This window comes from Lissotriton helveticus, chromosome 5_1 (assembly GCF_964261635.1).
Source record: "Lissotriton helveticus chromosome 5_1, aLisHel1.1, whole genome shotgun sequence".
NCBI classification, from domain to species: domain Eukaryota; kingdom Metazoa; phylum Chordata; class Amphibia; order Caudata; family Salamandridae; genus Lissotriton; species Lissotriton helveticus.
Genome location: NC_136065.1, coordinates 855,491,765 through 855,516,484, shown reverse-complemented (window position 1 = coordinate 855,516,484; position 24,720 = coordinate 855,491,765).

The following is a 24,720-nucleotide window of genomic DNA, read 5'->3' as shown; positions in this document are numbered from 1 at the left end:
ACTATTGTCGAGTATAGTGACAGTGGGAAATCTATTTTCAAAGCTTCACGTCATTCTTATTTTGTTTGTGGTCAGACCGCATATGTTCGTCTGCCCCTCGATTGGGATGGAACCTGTTACATTGCCTTCCTACTGCCACCAGTTTTCCTAGCCCCGTCCGATTATCACAGAAACACACATCTAGTACACATTAGACATAGAAGGGAGATCGAGTCCCCGATTGTCGATCAAACTGAAACTGCTCTAGAACAGTATACAGATTTCAATAGAGGATTCTTTTTCTTTATAGGACCTATCCAGAATAGTAAGTTAATCCGTAGATTAACCAGAACCCTTGAGGCAGTAGTGAATGAGACTGCCTCTGCTCTAGGTAACTTAACCGAAGAGCAATCTGCTATGAGATTTGTCGTGCTCCAAAATCGTCTCGTTCTTGACGTCATACTGGCCGATAGAGGAGGAGCATGTAGAGTCATCGGATCTAGTTGCTGCATTTTCATTCCTAATAACGCGCCGTCTGTTTATTCAGCTATAACCAGACTTCATAAAATTGCCCATCAGTTACACCAGAATCCAGGCACCTGGACATGGTCCGGTTGGTTTTGGAGTATAATTTCTGCCTGGGGATGGAAAGTATTGTCATTTCTAGGTATTACAGTAGCGATCATATTCAGTTGCTGCCTCTGTATACAATGTGGCCCTGCGATTTGCGGCATTTGTGCTACCTCTTGTATTCCTAGTCCCAAGCCCCGTCCTAGATCCCGTTCCAAGAAATTTCGAGACGAGCAAATGATACTGTATGAAATGATAGATGGTATCATGAATATTGATGTTTCCTGATGGAAACGTAGTGACAAGGAGGGAATGTGGAAAAGTAAATTTTGCCATGTTCTGTGTCCCTACGTGTTCCCCATCTTATGCTATATGTGCATGATTAATATGCATATGTATTCCCCATGATCGATTAAAGACGCAATTACAGTTGTGTCCATCTCTAGTATGCCAGTTTCTAGTTCTCGTGAAAGCTACGAGTATTAGGCCTATGTAAAGCTACATTGCCACGTTTCTCAGTGTGCACGTTATTTCATTGTAAAAATCCCCGTTTCTAGGCCTCAAAAGGGCCCGGACTCAGATTCAGCTCCTGTCTCCTGAACCCTCTCCGAGGAGCGATACAGCCCCCACCTGTATCCCTGACCCTTCACTTACTTCCTGCCTCACAGTGCCCGGCTCGGCCTGGCTCTGCCTCCCAGTCTGTCAAGAGTATGTTATGATTCTAGTTATCAGTCCAGCCCTCCTTCTCTGTATTCCTAAGCTACTGAATCGCATCAATAGTTTCAGTCATCGTCTAGCCTTTACGTCTCCATGTAAGAGAAATACTGTATTTATGGTCATTTAATATTCCTCAACACGCACTACATGTAGAATAATGCATGCACCAGTCTTAGTGTCTGTTAGCCTTTACCCTGATAACTTTTGGATTCTATCAACATGTTCTCTAAACATCAGATACTAGATAGTGTTTAGGTACATGTCGCTCTGACTCTCCAGACTTTTGTCTCTCCTTCTAGCTCAGAAGTCATAGCCCCCAGCTTCTCCTTAGTAACACGTCATTGCCAGCTTGCGCGCACCACTAGGTTAGAGGTCCCGGCTCCTTCGGTAGCCCCCTCCATGTTTCCGCCCATTTGTGACATATTCCGTTACGTTTACATCACATGTCTATGTATACGCCCTGTTCGCGCCTCTTGTTACACCTACTTTCTGCCTTATCTTTCGCGACTGCTACAGGCCCTGCCCACTGTTACGCCTATTGTATTGAACATCATGTATTTTGTTTAAGTATATATACTTGTGCACTGTTATTAAAAAGTTACCCCTTCCTTTGTCCCTGCCCCGTGCAGCGCTGCCATCCTATTCCCGTGCAGGTTGTCCTGTTCCTGTCCTTTATGCTGTATTAAACCTGCATACTCCTACTACCTCGAATCTTGACTCTTATTTATTGAGCTATCTGTTATTGTATATCCAGTCAAAAATAGAGGTATTATTTATTTATTTACCACAACATCACTGATGACACCATCCAGTGAATGTGTGTCTTTCTGAAAAATAAATATGTGTTATATATGTATATATTATTGAATATCTTAGTGAATACATATATTAGTGAGTAATGCTTAAATATTTAAATATATGTATTAGTGTTTTACTTTGTGTATAAGTGGCTGCATGGGTTGATGAGTAGGTACATGTGTATGTATATAGGTGATTAGATGTTTTTCTTAGTATCAGAATGAGTGTTTGCATGCTTTGGTGGGAGTATTACGTAGTACATAGATGCAGGAATGACTGAGTCTCTGTTTGTATGTGTTTTGAAGACAGCATATGTGCAGGACTGTATGGGTGGATTCGTGTGCATATGTCTGTGTTAGTGAGTGAATGACTGTCTTATTAGTGTCTTTATCAGTAACTACATATGTTTTAATGTAGTATATGTGAATATTGATGTAGATAAGTGACTATATGTGAGAGTGAGGGATTGTAAAAGTTCCTGTTTAAATTAGTATGTGTTTCTAGAAGTGATTTTTCAAGAGAGTAAGTATGTGTAAGTTTCCTTAGAAGTAAAGTGGTAGTGTGTGTATATGTGTTTATGCAAATAAATGTATGTTCAATAGTTTATTTGCATGTGTGAGTATGTGTGTGAATAACTTTTGGATGACTGTCGGTGTGTAACAGGTGTATCACTACATATGATTAGTGAATATATGTATGAGTGACTATATAGAACTGTTGGTGAATTAGTGCATGTGTATATACATGGTGGAATTATTGAATTGGTTGTTGTAACTGGTATGGGTATCTCCATTTTTTTGAACATTTTAGTTTCTATTTTTGAATATGCGTTTCAAGGGTTAGATTACAGTGAAAGGAGGTCTGTCACTGTGTCACAAGGATGGTGTCATCAGTGATGTAATGAGTGATGTAATATGTGACGTCATCAGCAGTGCATTACACGCGCAAGTTATAGTGAGTCCAACTAACTATAACGTGGAATTTCATCGGTTTTATATCAGTAAAATTTCCAGCTAACTATAACTGGTGTCAACCCTATGGTTTTTTCAGTGAATTTCATAGGTTTTGTAAATGCTACTTCCTAACTATAACGTGTGTAAAACCTATGGTTTTTTCAGTGAATTTCATAGGTTTTTAAAATGCTAATTCAGAAATATCTCGTGTATACAACCTATACTTTTGTCAATAAAGTTCTGGCAATATTTTTTTCAGAAACAAGCCGTTTTCTTCACTGTTCAAGTTGCATAGAGACTCCTTGTAAAGCGATACAGAATTAGAAAGTCTGTACCTTGCCTTTTTTTCAACGCATTAAAATTTGCCTGTAAATAAAAATAGCCTTTCTAAACTTTCGTGCACGACCCGGTGTGCGCACTCTCGGCAACAGTTCTCAATAAAATGGATAGCGCATTTCCAGGCTTTCGTGCGCGACCGACTGCGCGCACCCGCCTATATATTTCGTGAAAACTTTGCAATCTGAACTTATTGAATTTCTTCATAGACCCATCAAAGAACTTATAATACGTCAAAGAGACTAAACCTAGGCTTCTTTTTTAATATTATGAAAATTTTCATTAAATGGAGCCGAATGTCTTTTTAAACTTTCGTGTGTGACCGAATGTACACACCTTGGTATTTTAAAAAAATATATAAAAGGTTTTATACTTTAACAATTGTATGCTTGAATCGAGCTCAGAAGATATATTAAATCCGGATATGTTTGGATTTACACCTTTTCACGTTTTGAAACTTCGCTGAATTAGACCGCTACTTCCAAATGGCGTACGTGACCAGATACTATCACCGCGTACACGTCCTGAGACGCGCATGTGAAGTCATGTGACTTGAAAACAACACTTCCAATTGGTTCTTAGTAGTTTCTATTCTGCAATTTACACGGAGCACTCCACCCACTTCTCTCACTATCTTTTCTACTCTCAAAAGAGAACAACGTTCAACACCCTTTGGAAGACTTTGCTGAAATGGCTGCCGCCCCGCATTCATCTTCCGAATCTGAAGGAAATGAGCGACTACCTTTAAAAAGAAAAAAGGAATCTTTTATTTGGCAATTTTTCACTTATCCTGAAGAACAAAAGAAAGTGAATGCGTCAAAAGTTACCTGCACGATATGCAATTCGGTTCTCTCAAGAGGAAATCCAAGAAAAAAATATTCCTTTTCCATACATACCATGGTGCGGCATGTCAAACAAGTGCACCCTGTGGAATTTGCACAGGCATCGACAAGAGCCCTGGCCACGCTATTACCATCAGAGGTGGCCAGCACATCTTCTGGTGGACGACCTGTATCTCCATCGAGTGCTGTGATGGACTTGAGACCATATCTTGCAAAGGTGCACATGAAATGCAACGAGTGTGGAGAAATTCTTCTGTACGGAGAGCAGAGCCTCATTCTTACTAAACTAAAAATTGAGAGTCATAAATGCCCTGAGAAAAGATAAATTTCTTCATTTCATTTTGATCCTGTGTCACACATGAAAATTTTGTTGCAAGTTAAAAAAATCAAAAACTGCATGACACTGTTCCTGTCAAGGTAGCATAGCTGGCGGCCTAGGGGTGGAGGACCGTTGTGCAAATACCCCGGGGAGGACTCTGGATATGCTTGGTCCCTGAGATTCTTAGATGTCACTGCCTTCCACAAATGGCATAAGTCCTGGATGTTCGGTGCCATACTTGAGGGTTTGACCTAAAGACACGTCCTGCGGTGCCCTGGTCCAAAATCAAACAACATAACACTTGTTTAAAAAAAAAAAAAGTTCTATTCAGAACTAACTCATTGTACCAAAAACAGCTCCAGGAGCATATTATAAAGGGGGTTTATCTCCCCTTTTTGGCTTTCGTTCGTGCGCACCCGCCTATATATTTCGGGAAAACTTTGCGATTGCAACTTATTAAATTTCTTCATAGACCCATCAAAGAACTTATACTACGTCAAAGACAGTAAACCTAGGCTTCTTTTTTATTATTATGAAAATTTTCATTAAATGGAGCCGAATGTCTTTTTAAACTTTCGTGTGTGACCGAATGTACACACCTTGGTATTTTAAAAAAATATATAAAAGGTTTTATACTTTAACAATTGTATGCTTGATTCCAGCTCAGAAGATATATTAAATCCGGATATATTTGGATTTACTCCTTTTCACGTTTTGTAACTTCGCTGAATTAGACCGCTACTTCCAAATGGCGTACGTGACCAGATACTATCACCGCGTACACGTCCTGAGACGCGCATGTGAAGTCATGTGACTTCACAACAACACTTCCAATTGGTTCTTAGTAGTTTCTATTCTGCAATTTACACGAAGCACTCCACCCACTTCTCTCACATCTCTACCCTGTTATCTGCAATTGTGAACATCAAAAGGAGCTGCGCTACGCCCCTGTAAGAGGCCTCACTCCCACTGCTGCAACGGCTTGGCAGTCCTCCAGATGCACAGGAACAGCCCCTCCGATCCATTGAAGTTCTCTGTCGTGAAAGGCCTCACTCCCACTGCTGCAACGGCTTGGCAGTCCTCCAGATGCACAGGAACAGCCCCTCCGATCCATTGAAGTTCTGTGTCGGTCTCAATACCACTTACGAAATGAAACTAAGCACTGAAGAATATTTATGCTGTAGCAGGAGGAGTACTACATGCTTGCAGAATGCATTCTATTACCTATAAAAAAGTGAAACACCCACGCTACAATCATATAGAATACTTCCTCTAAAGAAGCCTGTGAATAACTTTCGAACATCAGGTTAACCTTTTTTTACTCTGTCATCATTGTTAAAGATAAGTATTTACAATACTATATTAAACAATGCCATGATTTTTCCTTTTTAATTTAAAAAATCTTGCAATCTTTCACAAACCCAATACTCATGGCTTCTTTTTCGTGACAAAAATCTTGCAATATTACATACCTACATAGAATAACAGAAAAAACATAAAACTACAAAGGCCAAACAGTCTACTAAACGCGGATTTGTAACCTATGGGGCAGATTCATGTTAACTACTTCATACCCAGATATGCACCAGTTAATGTGCACCACAGTATGGTAGTGCTCCGTTACCCATGGTGTGCCACATTTGAAATGTGGCGCACCATGGTACAAAAACACCATACATGCGTAACACATCTGTGCTCAAAAACTAATACATTGCTAGAGTTGCATCGCAACTGTGATGCAGCTCCAGCAAGGCTCACCAATGCACTATATTCACAATGCTACGTCAATACCTACGCCTGCTTCAAGCACATGCACAGTTTTGAAACAGCATGGGCCTGAAAGTCACTGAGTGAAATATCATACATTACAGTCAGCCACTTTCAAGACGCATTCCTTCAGAGGAACACTTACCGGTTATTGGAGGTAGATCGTCCGACTCCACCGGAGGATACCCCTAATAAAAAAGACATATATAAAATGCGGACTAGCCACTGTATCGTGCTAGCAAACTTTAACTTAAAAATCGTTAGAAAAAACAAAAGGAATCAAGCAAAATCAGTAGGCCACTGATAGGATCTCTTTTTCACCTCGCTAAAATAGAAACATTAGGAATAACCCCTCATGAGAAATATGAAACTAGTGAGAGAAACCGAGCTCGACGCCATGATGGCTGCAAGATAGCTCGGCTCCGCTGCCCACCCCGCCCAAAATAACGACAAACCCTATACAAATATTATAAATAAATACAACACACCAGCAAAGTAACAGGGTAAAACGTTTTATTAAATAACTATTTACATGGCAGCCTGCTGCAACATGAAAACAACACTTCCAATTGGTTCTTACTAGTTTCTATTCTGGAATTTACACGCAGCACTCCACCCACTTCTCTCACTATCTTTTCTACTCTCAAGAGAGAACAACGTCCTACATTTTTCGAAAGACTTTGGTGAAATGGCTACCGTATCTCATTCATCTTCCGAATCTGAACAAAATGATCGACTACCTTTAAGAAGAAAAAAAGAATCTTTCATCTGGCAATTTTTCACTTATCCTGAAGATCAAAAGAAAGTAAATGCACCAAAAGTAACCTGCACGATATGTGACTCGTTTCTCTCAAGAGGAAATCCAACAAAAAAATATTCCTTTTCCATACATACCATGGTGCGGCATGTCAAACAAGAGCACCCTGTGCAATTTGCAGAGGGATTGACAAAAGCCCTGGCCACGCTATTACCATTAGAGGTGGCCAGCACATTTTTTGATCGACGACCTGTATCTCCATCGAGTGCAGAGATGGACTTGAGATATTTAACTATATATGGTCTATAACCTATAGTTTTTTCAGTGAATTTGCTCCGCCGCCCACCCCGCCCAAAATAACGAGAAACCCTATGCAAATATTATAAAAATATACAACACACCAACAAAGTAACAGGGTAAAACGTTTAATTAAATAACTATTTACATGGCAGCCTGCTGCAACATCGATCCAAATGCATGGTTTTTTCAGTGAAATTCCTCCGCCGCCGCCCACCCCGCCCAAAATAACGAGAAACCCTATGCAAATATTATAAATATATACAACACACCAACAAAGTAACAGGGTAAAACGTTTAATTAAATAACTATTTACATGGCAGCCTGCTGCAACATCGATCCAAATGCATGACACTGTTCCTGTCAAGGTAGCATAGCTGGCGGCCTAGGGGTGGAGGACCGTTGTGCAAATACCCCGGGGAGGACTCTGGATATGCTTGGTCCCTGAGATTCTTCGATGTCACTGCCTTCCATAAATATCATAAGTCCTGGATGTTGGGTGCCATAGTTGAGGGTTTCACCTAAAGACACGTCCTGCGGTGCCCTGGTCCAACCATCACATATACCTGCGCCAGGAGACGGCGTGGGGTGCACTGGAAGGGAGAGGCGGCACGAACGAGCCTCCCCCACCTCCCCAGGTGGAGGTTTCTCAGCTACACCCCTAAAGACACGTCCTGCGGTGCCCTGGTCCAACCATCACATATACCTGCGCCAGGAGACGGCGTGGGGTGCACTGGAAGGGAGAGGCAGCGCGAACGAGCCTCCCCCACCTCCCCAGGTGGAGGTTTCTCAGCTGCACCCCAGCGCTTCACTCGACAAGATGAGTTGCGCCCGCTCCTGCGGCACAGTGCCTCGCTCGGCCAGCTGAATTACGCCTGCTCTTGCTATTACAGCGTCTCACCCGCCATCCGGCTGAATTGCACCCACTCTTCCGGTACAGCGACAGGCGGCTGCCACGGAGCTCAGGAAATGGCGGTCGGCTCCACAGACTTGGGCCTGGCCTGCAAGGATGGCTCTGGACAACCCTGGAACTCGGACGCTTGACTGCTACGGCATGGGCCCCATTCCCAAAAGCGTCCCCTCAGCCTTGAAGATACTACAAGAGTCACCGGGGCCCCCGACTCCCGCAGACTTCCGGTGGGGAGCTTCTGCCATGATTGCTCGCAGAATGGCCATGATGTAGCCACGGGGTGCTCTCATGCTGACGCCAGCTTCAGTCTGAAACATCCAGAAACACTGTAGTATCGCGTTGTCGCGTAATGCGTCATATGACGCGCAGCTTCCCGGAAGCGATCCGGGGCGCGGCGCGAAGCGCGTAACGTAAGCATAACAGGTCATGTGACTTGTTAATAAATCTTTTCATTGGTTCATTTCACTTTTGGTTTCCTAATGATGTAAGGCTAGGTCATGTGACCTAAAAGTAACACTTTTCATTGGTTTAGAACTAAACCACACCTCCTCAGGTGGTGGTTGAGCAAGAGGTGCCCCCCCTCCCCACCTTCATGTTGCCTGATTCGGCCAGCTCAATCGATCGAGCATGAGACTCTGTTGTGATCTGAAGAACCGCTGCCTGCGGTGCCTCACAGAACCGCTTAATGGAGGCCCCCGAGGGGCGGTGTGGTGGCGCGGACTGGGAGGGGGCGCTTATCTCCTACCCCGTCCCCAAGTCTCGCTTGGCCAGTTGAGTTCCGATCACTCTTGCGGCCTACGACATGGAGAGGCCGAGGCGTTGACTAGGCGGGACCTCCGGCCGCAACCACAGCGCCAACGATCGCTGCTGACGGAGGGGAGCCGTGCCGGTGAGAGCCACTGATCTGAAGAACCGCTGCCTGCGGTGCCCCCATGAGCCGCTAGACGGAGGCCCACGAGGGGCGGTGTGGTGTGGTGGCGCGGACTGACAAGGGTCGCTTGGCTCCTGCGCCCTCCCCAAGTCTCGCTCGGCCAGCTGAGTTTCGCCCACTCTTGCGACCTACGACATGGAGAGGCCGGGGCGTTGACTAGGCGGAGCCTCCGGCCACAACCACAGCACCAACGATCGCTGCTGACGGAGGGGAGCCTTGCCGGTGAGAGCCACTGATCTAAAGAACCGCTGCCTGCGATGCCTCCCTGAACAGCTTAACGGAGGCCCCCGAGGGACGGTGTGGTAGCGCGGACTGGGATGGGGCGCTTGGCTCCTGCGCCCTCCCCAAGTCTCGCTCGGCCAGCTGAGTTTCGCCCACTCTTGCGGCCTACGACATGGAGAGGCCGGGGCGTTATGGATAAGTATGAGCAAATTGATCTCAGTCTTGTTGCCCTGGTGTGGCCTGAGATCGCCCCCGACATAAGCGGCCGGCTCCCGGGGTCCGGCGGAACTTTTAGCCTTTTGGTGACTCTTGTCTTCTGGACCTTGTCCCACAATCCGTTTGACCTGAAGACACGTCCTGCGGTGCCCTCGCAATGCGGCCTGGTCCCTGAATGTGTGCAGGGGGACGGTATTGATTGGATCAAGATGGCGGCTTCACACAAAGCTGACTCAAGTGTTGCTGCTGATGCTATGCAGACAAAAACTGGTTTTCAGTTTGTACATTCTTCAGGCTTTTTCTTCATAAATGTAACAATATGAGACTCACTAGGAGAACGGCCGTTTATCTTTCCTTTCAAAATGCTGCCAACAATATTTTCTGAATGGAAGACACCATCTGAGATCGCCCCCGACATAGGCGGCCGGCCCCCGAGGTCCGGCGGGACTTTTAGCCTTTTGGTGACTCTTGTCTTCTGGACCTTGTCCCACAATCCATTTGACCTGAAGACACGTCCTGCGGTGCCCTCGCAATGTGGCCTGGTCCCTGAATGTGTGCAGGGGGACGGTATTGATTGGATCAAGATGGCGGCTTCACACAAAGCTGACTCAAGTGTTGCTGCTGATGCTATGCAGACAAAAACTGGTTTTCAGTTTGTACATTCTTCAGGCTTTTTCTTCATAAATGTAACAATATGAGACTCACTAGGAGAACGGCCGTTTATCTTTCCTTTCAAAATGCTGCCAACAATATTTTCTGAATGGAAGACACAATCTTAGATCGCCCCCGACATAGGCGGCCGGCCCCCGGGGTCCGGCGGGACTTTTAGCCTTTTGTTGACTCTTGTCTTCTGGACCTTGTCCCACAATCCGTTTGACCTGAAGACACGTCCTGCGGTGCCCTCGCAATGCGGCCTGGTCCCTGAATGTGTGCAGGGGGACGGTATTGATTGGATCAAGATGGCGGCTTCACACAAAGCTGACTCAAGTGTTGCTGCTGATGCTATGCAGACAAAAACTGGTTTTCAGTTTGTACATTCTTCAGGCTTTTTCTTCATAAATGTAACAATGTGAGACTCACTAGGAGAACGCCAGTTTATCTTTCCTTTCAAAATGCTGCCAACAATATTCTCTGAATGGAAGACACCATCTGAGATCGCCCCCGACATAGGCGGCCGGCTCCCGGGGTCCGGCGGGACTTTTAGCCTTTTGGTGACTCTTGTCTTCTGGACCTTGTCCCACAATCCGTTTGACCTGAAGACACGTCCTGCGGTGCCCTCGCAATGCGGCCTGGTCCCTGAATGTGTGCAGGGGGACGGTATTGATTGCATCAAGATGGCGGCTTCACACAAAGCTGACTCAAGTGTTGCTGCTGAAGCTATGCAAACAAAAACTGGTTTTCAGTTTGTACATTCTTCAGGCTTTTTCTTCATAAATGTAACAATGTGAGACTCACTAGGAGTATAGCTGTTTATCTTTCCTTTCAAAATGCTGCCAACAATATTTTCTGAATGGAAGACACCATCTTGTAGCATAAAGGGCTGCGTCAAGGGTGGTATTGCCCAGAATGTCTTGTTTTCTAGTGCTCGTAATGACGAAGCCAGAACTGCCGAAAGGGATTCTGGTCCTGCCGCTACTTATTGGACACATTGAACTATACTCTGGTCCTGCCTGACCTCGACCAAAATGGCGCCAGTATGGGAGCGAATTGCAACTCCTTATGACGTTCTAGTTACTTAGCCTTGACGTTATGGGGGATGTATGCGGTCTTTATGCACATTGCGGGCGGGGAAGGGTACTGACTAGGAATACGGACAACCCTATTGATGTCGATTTTTCATTATTGATTATTGTATTAATAAAGTTTCGAAGTAATGTTACCCATGATACTCACCCATGGTATGCGTATTGACGATTTTATTGTAACTGATCCTGTTATACTTTCAATTAAAAAATCAACCTTCACTGATCCTGCAACCGTTTGTCACGTTTAGTTTTTTCAATTAAATGGCTCGCTTGTTACATACTCCTATACCCCTGGCTTTTGAAAGACACCATCTTGTAGAATAAAAGGCTGCGTCAAGGATGGTATTGCCCAGAATGTCTTGTTTTCTAGTGCTCGTAATAACGAAGCCAGAACTGCCTTGGTATATTCCAATATATGCCAAAGACAGAAATGGAATTAGTCCAATCAACATTGTGCACAAATTGAGAAAGCAAGGAGACATGTTAATAAATCTGTTTCTGCTTTCCTCAGAGATTATAGCATGGGTTCTATTTACCACAACAACTTGCGTTACCACATGCAAGACATCTATAGGACAGATGGTGTTCATTTCACGGATGAGGGAAACAGAATCTTCCTCTGCAACATCAGACTCTGCATCGGTACTTACTTATAAATGCAGAAAAAACTCAATTAACACAAGGGCTCTTTTCAGAGCCACCTTATATCAAAGCACTCAAACTTCTGATTTATCTCCATTTTCACACTCTTGTAAATAGGTGTGCGCGCCCGGGTGCGTGCACCCCGCAACTTTAAAAAAAAAAATATATATATATTTTCGCGTTTAAGGGCCTTACTGCATACCCTGAGAGAACCTATGCAGCTAAACAATCTCTACCTTCTCCCCTTTCCATGTTCCAACGCTTTGAAATGACAATATATTTACTCGCAGTGACAAAATGACGGTCAACACTTCCTGATTTCCTTCGAATCGAACGTTAACAGACGTCACGCAGCAAAAAAAAATTCCGCTCGCGCGCAGCCGCTTGAGTGCGCGCACCCGTCCGCGCTTACAGATATATAATTGACTTTAACTTTAATTTTCTCATCAACTACTGAACGGATTTACACCATTCCAAAAAAAGCGTAATCTGCGAGCCGGACTCTACAGTTTTGCCAAATTTCTTATAAATCCATTCAGCCGTTCGACCTGTAGCCGTGTCTAAACGTCCTATGGAAAATAACATGGAGAAAACACGTTTTGGGACCCCCCTTTTATCTCAGCCCCCACTTCACCAATCCCCCCCAAACTTTCAGGGAAGGAGCGCAGCGGACCGAGCCATCTTCTTTGAGAAATTCGCAAAGATTCATCCACCAGGGCCAAAGTTAATCCAAATAGAATGTTGAGGATTTCCTATGGAAACCAGGTCCTAACTTTAACTACCTACTGGCGACCGCCAGTAGGTAATATATATATATATATATATATATATATTATAGTTAGGACCTAGGTTCTATAGGAAAACGTATTTTGACTTGTCCATATCTTTAGCGCCGGTTGACAAATCTTCACAACCTTTTCCAGAATAAGTGCCCTACTCCACATCTGTTTGTGCATGGAAAACTTTAGGATGATCTGTCAAGCAGGGGCCGAGAAAAAGGGGGGCAAAAAAAATTTGTGTTTTTCATGTTAATTCCCATAGAGATTTTGAACACGACTACAGCCCGAACTGTTAAATGGAATTTCATTACATTTGGCAGAAAGTTAGATTTTGGTCCAGAAAGCACACTTTTTGTTATTAGGTGTAAATCCATTCAGTAGCTTTAGAGTTATTAAAAGAAATTCAAATTTGTATATCTAGAGATGCGGATCCTCCGAGGATCCAACAGTCCCTGTGCTGAAAATTGATTGGCTTCCAACACTTCAGCCAGGAAGTATTGGAAGACATCTTGGGACTTGGCATAAAAAATCACTAGAACAAGAGAAAAGGTGTGTGGGTAAGAATACATTGACCCTTTAGCACTGTTCCTGGGACACCAACAGGGTAAAATTGTTGTTGCAAAATAGCGACAAGGCCGTGAATCTGCTGAAGAAAAAAAAGAAACAAACAAGCCCGGTCTCCCACAGGTTGGCCAGCTCCTGGGGGCATAAATAAAGAAAAGGAGGGGGTCACATGCCCTTACATGCCCTACCTGGGGATTTATTTATTAAATCGAGGGGGGCAACATGGACCCCCCTGGACTGTGTTAAGCCATGGAGACCACCACCTCCTGGGGCAAAAACAACAATTAAAATTAAAGGGGGGCCCCATGAACCCTGCAGAGACCACCACCACCTTCCTGGGGCGTACCTCATCTATTAAACGAGGTGGGAGGCTGCGCAGCCCCATTCCTGGGCCCTGTATGACCCCGGGGACCACCGCCTCCCCGGGGTTGGCTCATACAATTTAAAGGAGGCCGCCCCACTCCTGAAGCCATTAAATGCCCTGGGGACCACCCCCCCCCCCCAGGGCCTGTTCATGCCGTTTCTCAAGGTGCCCACCCCTGGGCGATAGCTGTTTGATGTCGCTTGGCGGGAGCTGACGGCTCCTGCCAAGTGAAAGCAAATATAACTTTGCTACCAGTAAGTGGGAGCTGTCAAACTGCTCCTGTTTGCCATGAGAGGAATTTTCATCTGTTTCCCCGCCTGCTGTCGTGCGGGCAGTTAAACTGATGAAACAGCTGCTCCTGCATGCAGTGAGCTCCATATTCAGCAGGTCCCTGCATGTGGAAGCAATGCTGGCTTCTCCGGAAGGCGGTGAGCTGACTGGGACCTCTGTGGCGTTGAAGCTCACCCAACAATACACACTGGGCTCCCTGGGTTGGGTTGGAGCTTCAAGGGAGACGATGCCGGGCCCTGGTAGGTGGGTCTCCCGGGCCAAAATAGGCTCAGGGAAGGGGGCTCCACAGCCCTGCCTCTACTTGGGTAAAAAGCAAAGGATCCTAACCTCTTGGGCCCAGGGAAGGCAAAGCAAGTGTGCTTCCTCTTATATTCCACGTTGAAAACAATCTGAAATCCTAAATGAAGGTGACTGCATCATTGATCTATTGGAGCCCCACCTGATGTGACTGTGATAAGTGATTTCTTTCTCGTTGTTTCCGGGTGAGAGCAGAGTCCATGATTCTCTCTTTTAATTACCCTGAGGACATAAATGCCAAAAATCATCTGCAAACTCCTCCCATTTGGCTATGCCTGATTTTCTTTAGTAGTATGCAAAAGTATTCCCGCCTTTTCACACATTGATGGACATCTTAACAAAAGGCCCTCAAGTGCATTTCCCATTGATTTTTGTGATGCACTGACTTGATTTAGTTAAGGGAAATTACCCCTTTTTGGTGGAGAATTGCCTCTTTGTAGTTTCATCATCTTCTCTTGATGAGAATCCACGTTATCACAACTTTGTGGATGAAGACTCCCAAGGAACAATCACATTACCGAAATTACATGCACAGGTCATGATCCTTTATGCAGCTGTAGTGAAGAATATGCATCAGGCATTTACCCAACGAGGTGGCACTTACTAATTAGCCAAATGAAAGAACTCCAGTTGGGTCGATTTTTTCGGCAAAAATGGGGATTCTTCTTAGAAAAAAATTAGGTTTGGTTCTGGCCTTGGTGCTGATTTCACAGAAAGTAAACCTCAATAGGAAGCACTTACAAATATAAGCATAGCAGATGCCCCAGTTTAAGCTCCACTTCAATAAAGAACAAGCAATCCTAACTTTTTGTGCTTGGTGAAGGGAGGGCAAGCATGTTTCCTCTGGTATTCCACGTCGCAAAACAATATGAAATAACAGATCTATTAGAGCACAAACTGATGTGTTGTGACTATGATGAGTGATTTATTTCTTGTCATCTCCTGGTGAGAGCGAAGTCCATGGTTCTCCCTTTTAAATACCCTAAGTATGAGAATGCCCAAAATGAATAGCACCACTCATCAAACCTACTCACAGACACACACAAGCACTGACACACACACACACAGACCCACACAGGCTCTTATAGGCCCACTGACAGGACCACACAGGCTCTCAAACACCCACTCAGATACTCACACAATCACAGACCCACACAGGCAAGCACAGACCCTCTCTCAGACGCACACATGCACTTACACGCCCACTAAAAGACTCACATAGCCTCTCACACACCCACCCTCAAAGGTGACAGGTTACAGTTAAGATTAAAAAGTTTTAAAAAATATAGAAATTCACTGAAAAAAGCAAAGGTTACAGGAACATTATAGTTAGGAAAGTAGAATTGTTTAAAAAAAAAAAAATCACTGAAAAAAACGACGGTTACAACAACATTATAGTTAGGCCCAGATTTTAGCTTGTAGAAAGCCACTGAAATTCATCAGTTATAGTTACCTGAGCAAACTATAACTTACACCCCCGCAATGCACTGCGTATGACCTCACATATTACATCACTCATGACTTGGTCAGTGGCATCACTCATGACATCACTGATACTATCTCAAATGACATCATCTACAGAACTACTCATATCCCCATACAACCACTCACATACCCATTCACAAACCTGTTCACTGAAAAAATCCAAAGGTAACAGGGACAATATAGTGAGGCTCAGATTTCCCTCATACAGAAACAATGAAATTCAGCAGTTGTAGTTATCAAAGCTAGCTATAACTTACTCCCCCACAGTGATCTGCTTATGACTTCTCATATTTCATCACATCAATGGAACTCGATGGATTATGCTGAAACTTATCATCCACAACTAGATCCAACGTAAAACTTTTTTTTGAAAATTTTGTGAAGATTCGTCAAAAGGTGCTAGAGATAAAGGCAAGTCAACACTGCTTTTCCTATGGAAACTAGGTCCCAACTATAACCACCTACTGGCGATTGCAAAAACAAAAAATGCAGGGTGTAAAACAAGATGATCTTCAGTTCAAGAATTACATGTCCAAAAGGAACAAACAAAACATCGCAACGCCTAGATTGATTACCACCTACAATAAATGATCTATTCATTTCAGAACAATTTTGAAACACCATCAGGGTCTGTTAAAATCTTCCTCAATAGTAGGTGGAACAGGGGTTGAATCACCTCTCATCACATATATGAAACCCAGGTCCTTAAAAACATTTTAGTTCATAGTTTTCAAGAGACTCATCCAACTGCTTCCTGGCTAGGAGAACAGGAAGGTTTTTTCACGTACAATGCGTGTACTTCCTGCAAAAATAGCCAAAGTTGCAGAAATTACACTACCTATAATGGAAATATCAAACAAATTTGCAAGTTTATCACATGCACCACAGATTTTGCCATATATGTCTTGAAATACCCTTGCGACCTAAGATATGTAGGCAGTACTAAGCTACAACTAAACATGAGAATTCTCCAACATCTAACGTTATAACTAGCTGAGATTTCAGTTATCCAGTGGTGCGATTTTCCATACAACTCACAATGGGAATTGCAATTTAGTAAGATTTTTGGAGAGTGACTGAATTATGAAGCATACCAGAGGAGGTGACAGAGAGAAACAATTGTGTATTCTGGAGTCACGGTACATAATTGATTTCAATACCAGAATATCAAATAGAATGAATAGTTGGAAAGAACTAGCCACACATATAGCAGTTTAAATATACTTCGATAATATAGATCACTCTCTATCATGCAACTCTCTATTTTTCTCCCTTTCACCATATGTAGTTTTGTATGCATATTTACTTATTCACTATAGGAACTTTAGTCATCACATTTTCACTTTCATTACTGTAGGAATAGATGACTACTCCAAGTCATATAGGCACTCGCCGTGGACAGAGACGTACATTTACAGAAATGATAAGAGTCTAGTTGCAGCTTTACAGCAAACTACAACTACATGATGAGGACCGTGGTTGGAGTACTGACAACGTAAAAAATTAAATGATTCTCTTGCTCAGACATTATCATTCCTCACCTATATATGCTAAGGATGAGGTAATGCCTTGCCCACTTGCTCAACATTTTCTTAATTAGAGTAACTCACAATTCGGCTTTGTATATGCATATGAATGAATACCAATTTACACTATAATTGCACGAAGGGTTTGGACTATGTACTCCGCTGCACCAGAAATCGTTTTGAATTAATTTTCAGAAAATTATAGCATATGATATATCAGCTTTGAAAGCGAATTTTCGCCAAACATAAAACTACCTACAGGTTTAATTGCCTCTATATACGTGATTTTTTTCTATATCTATTATAAACTGAAACAGTAATCCTGCTACCAAAATGATAATTTATAAAACATAGAATTAATTTTAATGTGTGAATAATTTATAGGCTTTATATAGTTTCAAACAATACATAGATAGATAGATAGATAGATAGATAGATAGATAGATAGATAGATAGATAGATAGATAGATAGATAGATGGGTAGACAGACAGACAGCAGACAGACAGACAGACAGACAGACAGATAGATAGATAGATAGATAGATAGATAGATAGATAGATAGATAGATAGATAGATAGATAGATAGATAGATAGATGGCAGATGCAATATTGCAAGAACCTGATAGTGCAAACACAGCTAATCAGCCAGCACGGATGAAGAGTGCAGGTAGATTCCCTCAATCTAGTAGGTCCTCATATCATGACAGAGCCTTGAAAAGCAGCAAGAGTCTTGTAACTCTGGGTGAAGAGGTGAAGCCGGTCGTAGGTATTTCACTGAGTAAGTCATTAAAACATCTCAAAACGTTGAGGAACCATACGTCGAGGTTTTGATTCCACGTTCTTTTTTCTCATATTATACATACAGCTCTAAGGCGTGCACAACATGCGGGGTCCTCATCCTTCCCACAGCAAGTCCCCATCTTCTCTTATTAAATAGGAGCCCTGGGGAGCACTCGCCATAATTTCCTTATTTTCATCACCCTGGCACTAACCCTTCTAAAAGTTCAGCCAGGCACTCTATGATAATTGTATGTGGCTATTGATGAAAGCGGTGATTACATTACTCATTAAACACACATACACGATTGCCAAGAGTTTTTCTCATCTGCTAGAATTTGAATGTACCACCTGCTCCTTGACTCTCTTTAGTCACTTGGTCGAGCAGGCAACTTCTGGCTTAGGCAGGGCAGTGTGAAGGCACAATCACTGTTAAGAAAAATACACAGTCCTGTGGCAACTGGTTCGTGGTACCAGGGCAATCGGGGGTTACTGGGCTCCACTTCGGACTATTGGTGTCTCTGAACTCTGGTTTCATATGGCCACCTTAATTTTAAATCCAAAATGAGCACCAAATACACCTTTTTGACACTGGACTTTCAAGATAGTGAGGCCAAGCATTCCAATTCTTACTCGGGGTGGTGGTGTGAACTAGAAAGCCAACACTCAGTCAGCTTCGACAGTAATAGCAATTATTAACACTACCAATTCAGTCAATGTTTTTTAGATTAAAAAAGAAAAAATACTTACATTTACACACAGCTAAACTCTACACATAAAACAATGGAAAAGTACAATGAAACACCCAGATCCCTACATACTCCTAGCGAACAAGGTGGTATGTGTATGAGTGAGATGAGCAAAGTAAACTCATTCATACACGTTCAACACTCAAGAACCCTTATGGTGGGATCGCACTGACAGTTCCCATGCTAAACCAGTGCTCAATTTGTGACGGAGGAGTTTGCCAGTGCTGAGTACCGGCAGTTATTTGTAAGCATTGGCACTTATTTATGATAGTCGACCCTACGGTGGCTCTGTCTGTGTAATATATTATGTGTATATATTAATGTATAATTTTGAGCGTAAATTATCCGTTGGTATTCATTATAGTAAAAAGAAAATGTTTGGGCAGGCCATTTTTACAGTGTTAGGTGACCTGGGATAGCCTTTTCCAATGCTGGCAGGGGCAGTGGGTAGTTCTAACCACAGTGGCTTCCTGAGAAATGCCAAGGGCCCTGGCACTGACAGCTTTACTGAATAAAGCACTCTAAAAGCCTTTGCCTGCTGAAATTGAGACACGGTTTACAATGCACAGCTTCTTCCTAAGGGGTTTGTCAAAGGGATACAAGATCCAAAACCAAAAAGATTTCTTCAGCTTTTCCTTGCAAGTTTAATATAATGTTGCAGTTTCTACTTAAAACAAGTATACGGTGTTCTCGAGCACCAACCCGTTTGCAATTCCAACCACCATGGTTCTTGGCTGTCCCCGCTCTACTCTGGATGTATATTTTTGCAGATTCCTGTGCGTGGGTGGCATGGAGCGGTCATGAACAGAGGCAGGAAGGCTCCCGACCAGTGCTGCGCTTGTCTGGGAGAATCACACTCCCCCCCATTTACTCCAGGACGTTCTTCAAATCTGATGCCTTTTGCTCCTCTAGCAGCAGTCCTAATAGCCTGCAAACCCCCCATCCAAAGGGCCTACCCTGAAGGAGAAACTGATCCTCCAAAACAAACAAGGGAGGCAGCCACAGTTAAAGGAGTCCACAAAGTGACTGGAGCCAATACCCCAGTGCCCACAGATCTGGATTCCCAGGCCGGTAGGCATTGATGCTTTAAGGGGCAATATCTTGGGAACTGCTGAATGTGGTTGTGATTTTGGTGAACCGTGATACTTACCTAAAGCGTCTCTGCTTGTGGTTAACTTTTTCCCATGCTGAAGAGTGATCGCAGCTATTGGGAACAAAAACATGAGATGTCAAAGGTGCATATAAGCAGGACCTTCTCAAGCGGGAAACAGCACTACCTCTCCATGCACTTTCGTGTAATTTGTGACATTTAGCCCAGCTAAGTCTCATTCTCCTACCTCACCAATATTCATCCAGGCCAGAACGAAGAGTTGAAGTGACATCAAGGTCCAGTTGGGTGCCCATTAAATGAACCACTGATGATTTCGGAACAAATGTGGCTCACCACACAGTTCTTGTAGTGATAATCCTTCCGTAGGCCTGTGGCACTGAAGATGGTGATGGTTTCTAGTCCTTCCTATGCAGCTTATTCACTCCAGTCAGACTTTATTCTGCAGGAAGATTTCAGGGCCCCCTTCCACAGCAAGTAGGGATTCCAGCAGAAAGCATTACTTGAGGTTAACTAACCAGCTTGGCAGGAGAGTTAGCTAACCAAGATACTAGCACTGTAGCTGAGAAATCTGCCCAGCCACAGTGGAGTGTGATTCTTCCCTGGTGAAGGAGAATTGATGGCACACTTTGCACCACATTTGCACGTTATTTAATCACTGGCTGGCCTATCATCAACCCCTGGGCAAAGATCAATATTTCAAGGGCCCCTCCAGCAAGGCCTTGCATGTACATGGCATAATCACCTCGATCAGGGCGTTGTTTAACAGGAGCTCCCCAGAGGGTTGTTTGACCAATTACGGTCTGGATGTATTCTGCTATCCAGACAGAAGGGCAAGCCTTTTGTGAAGAAATTGTTTGCAGAAATAAGGAGAGCTGGTGGTACCATTGGAGGGAACAGAAGGCACAACTACAAAGCGGAGAAAACGTCATCCCCATCCGCCATATTCTGGGTCCAGCAGCAATGAAACTCTAGGGGAAATGAGTTAATGTTTCAGGGTCTGCTCCCAGGTCAAATAAAGGACTTGGGAAGCTTCACCCAAAGGACCTCTAGTTTGAGTTGTTATGCACACGAATTGAATTCCAAAGGAGATTCCTGCTGCCCTGTCAGGCAATCATGTTATATACACAGGCTCATAACTCCTATAACTTATTCAACCTCTCACAAGGAAGACGTACATGCACTCTCCATCCACGTCCCACATAGATGGCGCAAAGAAATGGTTAAATGAGGCTGGCAGAACCTTTTACCAGAGGAAGCCAGTGAGCACTTTCCTTTGAAAGACATAGATAAAAATGTAAATTCTAGCCACTCTTAAATACATGCTACCACCACTGCTAAGTGGTGCAGGTTGCTATGTCCTCAGAGCAAGGTTTTCGTAGCCTCAATCCAAGTAACACGGAGTCCCTCAGTCAACACACATCATTGCGGGTTCCTTTGGGTAAAAAACGAAATGCTTGCAGTGACATTCCAGTGACTCCTAACAACTGGAGGCAGGAGTTCAGGCTCTCTAGAGTCATCTGGGTACAATTCCTTCCCAACAAGTCCCAAGAGGAAAGCTCTCTTGCAGGTGAAATGTGTTGTCAAGATTGGCTTCTTCGCCATGATAAAGTTTACTGGTAGAGCCAGGTGATAAACCAATTGCCAAAGGGAATGTACAGCCTTGTAAACAAGCTCCAGATACACAGGCATGGGTTCTACCTGCATCCCAGACCACTACACAGACCAGTGGGATAAGAAGGGCCACACCATTTTGAAAATGTGTGTAGGGGAATGTGCTCACTAGGCACTGTCAATACTCCTAGGTGTGGTTCATTTCAGCTCTCAGCCATCTCTGGTGACGGCTCTAGGTCTTCAATGTGCTGCGTTGATTCCACTGCTCTCTGGGATTCACCTGGAATTTTTCATTCTAACAAGACAGCAAGCAGCAGTAGAACTTTCGAGCCTCAGTAAGAACTTCAGGCTTTGCCTCACGTTTTGAGAAATAGACACCATGCAGCTATAGATATGATGAAAGGTATGAGACAGGTCTATGCAGGTCTTGGTGGGCTGAGGTTCTTCAAAGTGCTGGATGAAGTTCTAGTTAAAATGATCAGTCCTTGTCAGCTGTGCAGCAGATCCCAGCCAGCCAGCTTAAAATGTACAGACTATTGTTAGGGGACACCCCATCAGCACTGTCCCAAATTAGACAGCATCGATGATCCTAGGCCTTACATCATAATCACGCATCTCTCACACTGCGCCAGTGGAGAATTGAGGACCACACAGCCTCAAAGTTATCTCGCCTCACATAACAATCTCTCTGCCTGTCCCACATTACGCCACAGTACACAGGAGCAGAAAGCATTGACAGTCATCTTTACCATTAATTGATTCCTCCACATCTCCCATTACAAGACCTTGAACATCCTCCCCCTGCACCTCAGAGTCTCGTCATAGCTCCAGCAATTCAGGAAGGACCTCAAGACCTGGATGTTCAACCAATAGGAGAACAATAAACATTCAAATACAAGCACTCAGGGGGCAGATTTATGAAGGCCTTGCGCCGCCGGTGCGTCACTTTTTCCCATGTTAAAAATGACGCACCGGCAGCGCAAGGCCCTCATAAATCTGCCCCCAGGTGTTTAAAAGATAGTCATGTATACAGTAATCTCGCAGTAATAGTCCAATTTAGTCCAAGTTTTCAGTTCAGGCCCAAGAGGTACAATCCAAGTCTTCACATAGGCTTGTTGTAAATATCACTGCCAGTTTGTATTCCAAAAGAGAAACAAATGCAATTTTCCACCCGAGGGGCAGATGATACAATCAGCTTAAAGCTAATCAGCCAACACGTGCTTTGTCGATGGGTCAGTAACACCTCAACTTCTTCAGGGCTGGTACATTGGTGTGTGGGAATTCATCCACAATAATCAATATCAAGAATATTAAGCACAATAATGCTAGAATCCATTAGAGGTAAAAATCGGCAGAGTCAGTTATTCGAATAAACGTGCCAGCTAGGAGAGTACTCCTCGTGTTCAGGTAGCATGGTCCACTGGACTCTAGCATTATTGTGCAAAATATACTTGATATTGATTATGTGGAAGAATTCCCACACACCAATGTACCAGCCCTGAATAGGTCAAGGTGTTACTAAACCATTGACGAAACACGTGTTGGCTGATTACCTTTAAACTGAGGTATCATCTGCCCCTCGCTTGGAAAATGGTATTGGATTGTTTCATGATATTTACTACAAGCCTAATGTGAAGACTTGAATTGTACCTATTGGGCATGAACTGAAAACTTGGATTAAAGTGGACTATTACTATGAGATTACTGTATACATGACTATCTTTTAAACACCTGAGTGCTTGGATTTGTATGTTTATATTTCTTGCTCTTCATTTGGAGGGCATTATAGGGTTCTGGATGGTAACTGACCCTCTTTTCCTTGAAGCACCCCCCATATATTGTATTTGCTGTTTACTCCCCCTTAAATAGGCTGGCAGTGCACCCTCATTTGCTTTGTGCCTGTTTACCATATTTTCTTAAATACAATAGGAGAACAAGCAGCATGATCCAACAGTGCCTTGAGACCCTCACGGGTGAAGCAGCTGCGCTCTACACATCCTGATTGATTGATCGATTAATTACACAGCAGTGCCAAGGGGGGTGCAGGCGAGAGGGCCCCTCAGTAGCGAATAGTCACTCCAAAACTGGCAGAGGCAGGTGTTGAGTCAACCCACACGCAAACCACACCGGGACCTAGCCCAGCCGCTTCTGCATGCAGGCAACTCCCAACCCCCTAATGGGTGCCACCGCCGGGCTGTATTCCAGCTGTGCAGCGTAGTTCGTGGGTGAGGGTAGTGCCCAGGGAGCGCGATGAAAGTGCAGTAGGCCCTGGTTCGCTCTGATGGCAGCACCCCCTGCACCCCTCACAATGTATGGTGGGTGAGCCCCTCGCTGGATCCCTGCTTAATAGTTGCTGCGAGACAAGCCCAGCACGATTCAATTGCCTGCCACGTTGCTTTCTCTGCCCCACAGGGCTATGGGAGAGGCCTCAGGTCCGCTGGGAGGTCGCCAGCCCGGTGCACAGACATAATATCGACTCCACAATTTCGAATGGACAAAATATCGAGTTAAAAATATCGAATATGATAAAATATCGATAACAAAAATATCGTTGATTAAAATATCGATTACAATAATGATAATAAAATATCGAGTACAAAAATATCGACTCAAAAATATCGACATGACAAAATATCGATTAATAGTGAAAGGAAAAAATATCGATATTATGTTGAAAAAAGGTAAAAAATATAAATAATTTTTAATAGTAATATAAATTGTAGTTAATGTTTAGGAGCGGGATGTTGGGTTAATAGGGGATAAGGGTGGGGAGTAATTTAAAATAAATAATTAATTTATATATGTTTGTAAATATTTTTATTATTTAATTAATTGGGAAATAATTAATAATAATTACTTAATAAATTTATATAAATTTCTATAAAAATTTAATTAGTAATTAATTGGTAATTAAATAATATTAAATAGTTAATTGGAAAATAAATAATATTAATTAGTTAATTAATTAATATAATTGGAAATAAAATTTTAAGTAGTAATTAATTGGTAATTAATTATTATTAATTAGTTAATTGGAAATAGAATATTATTAATTAGTTAATTAATTAATATAATTGGTAATAAAATGTTAAGTAGTCATTAATTGGTAATTAATTTTTATTAATTAGTTAATTGGAAATTGAATAATATTATTTAGTTATTTA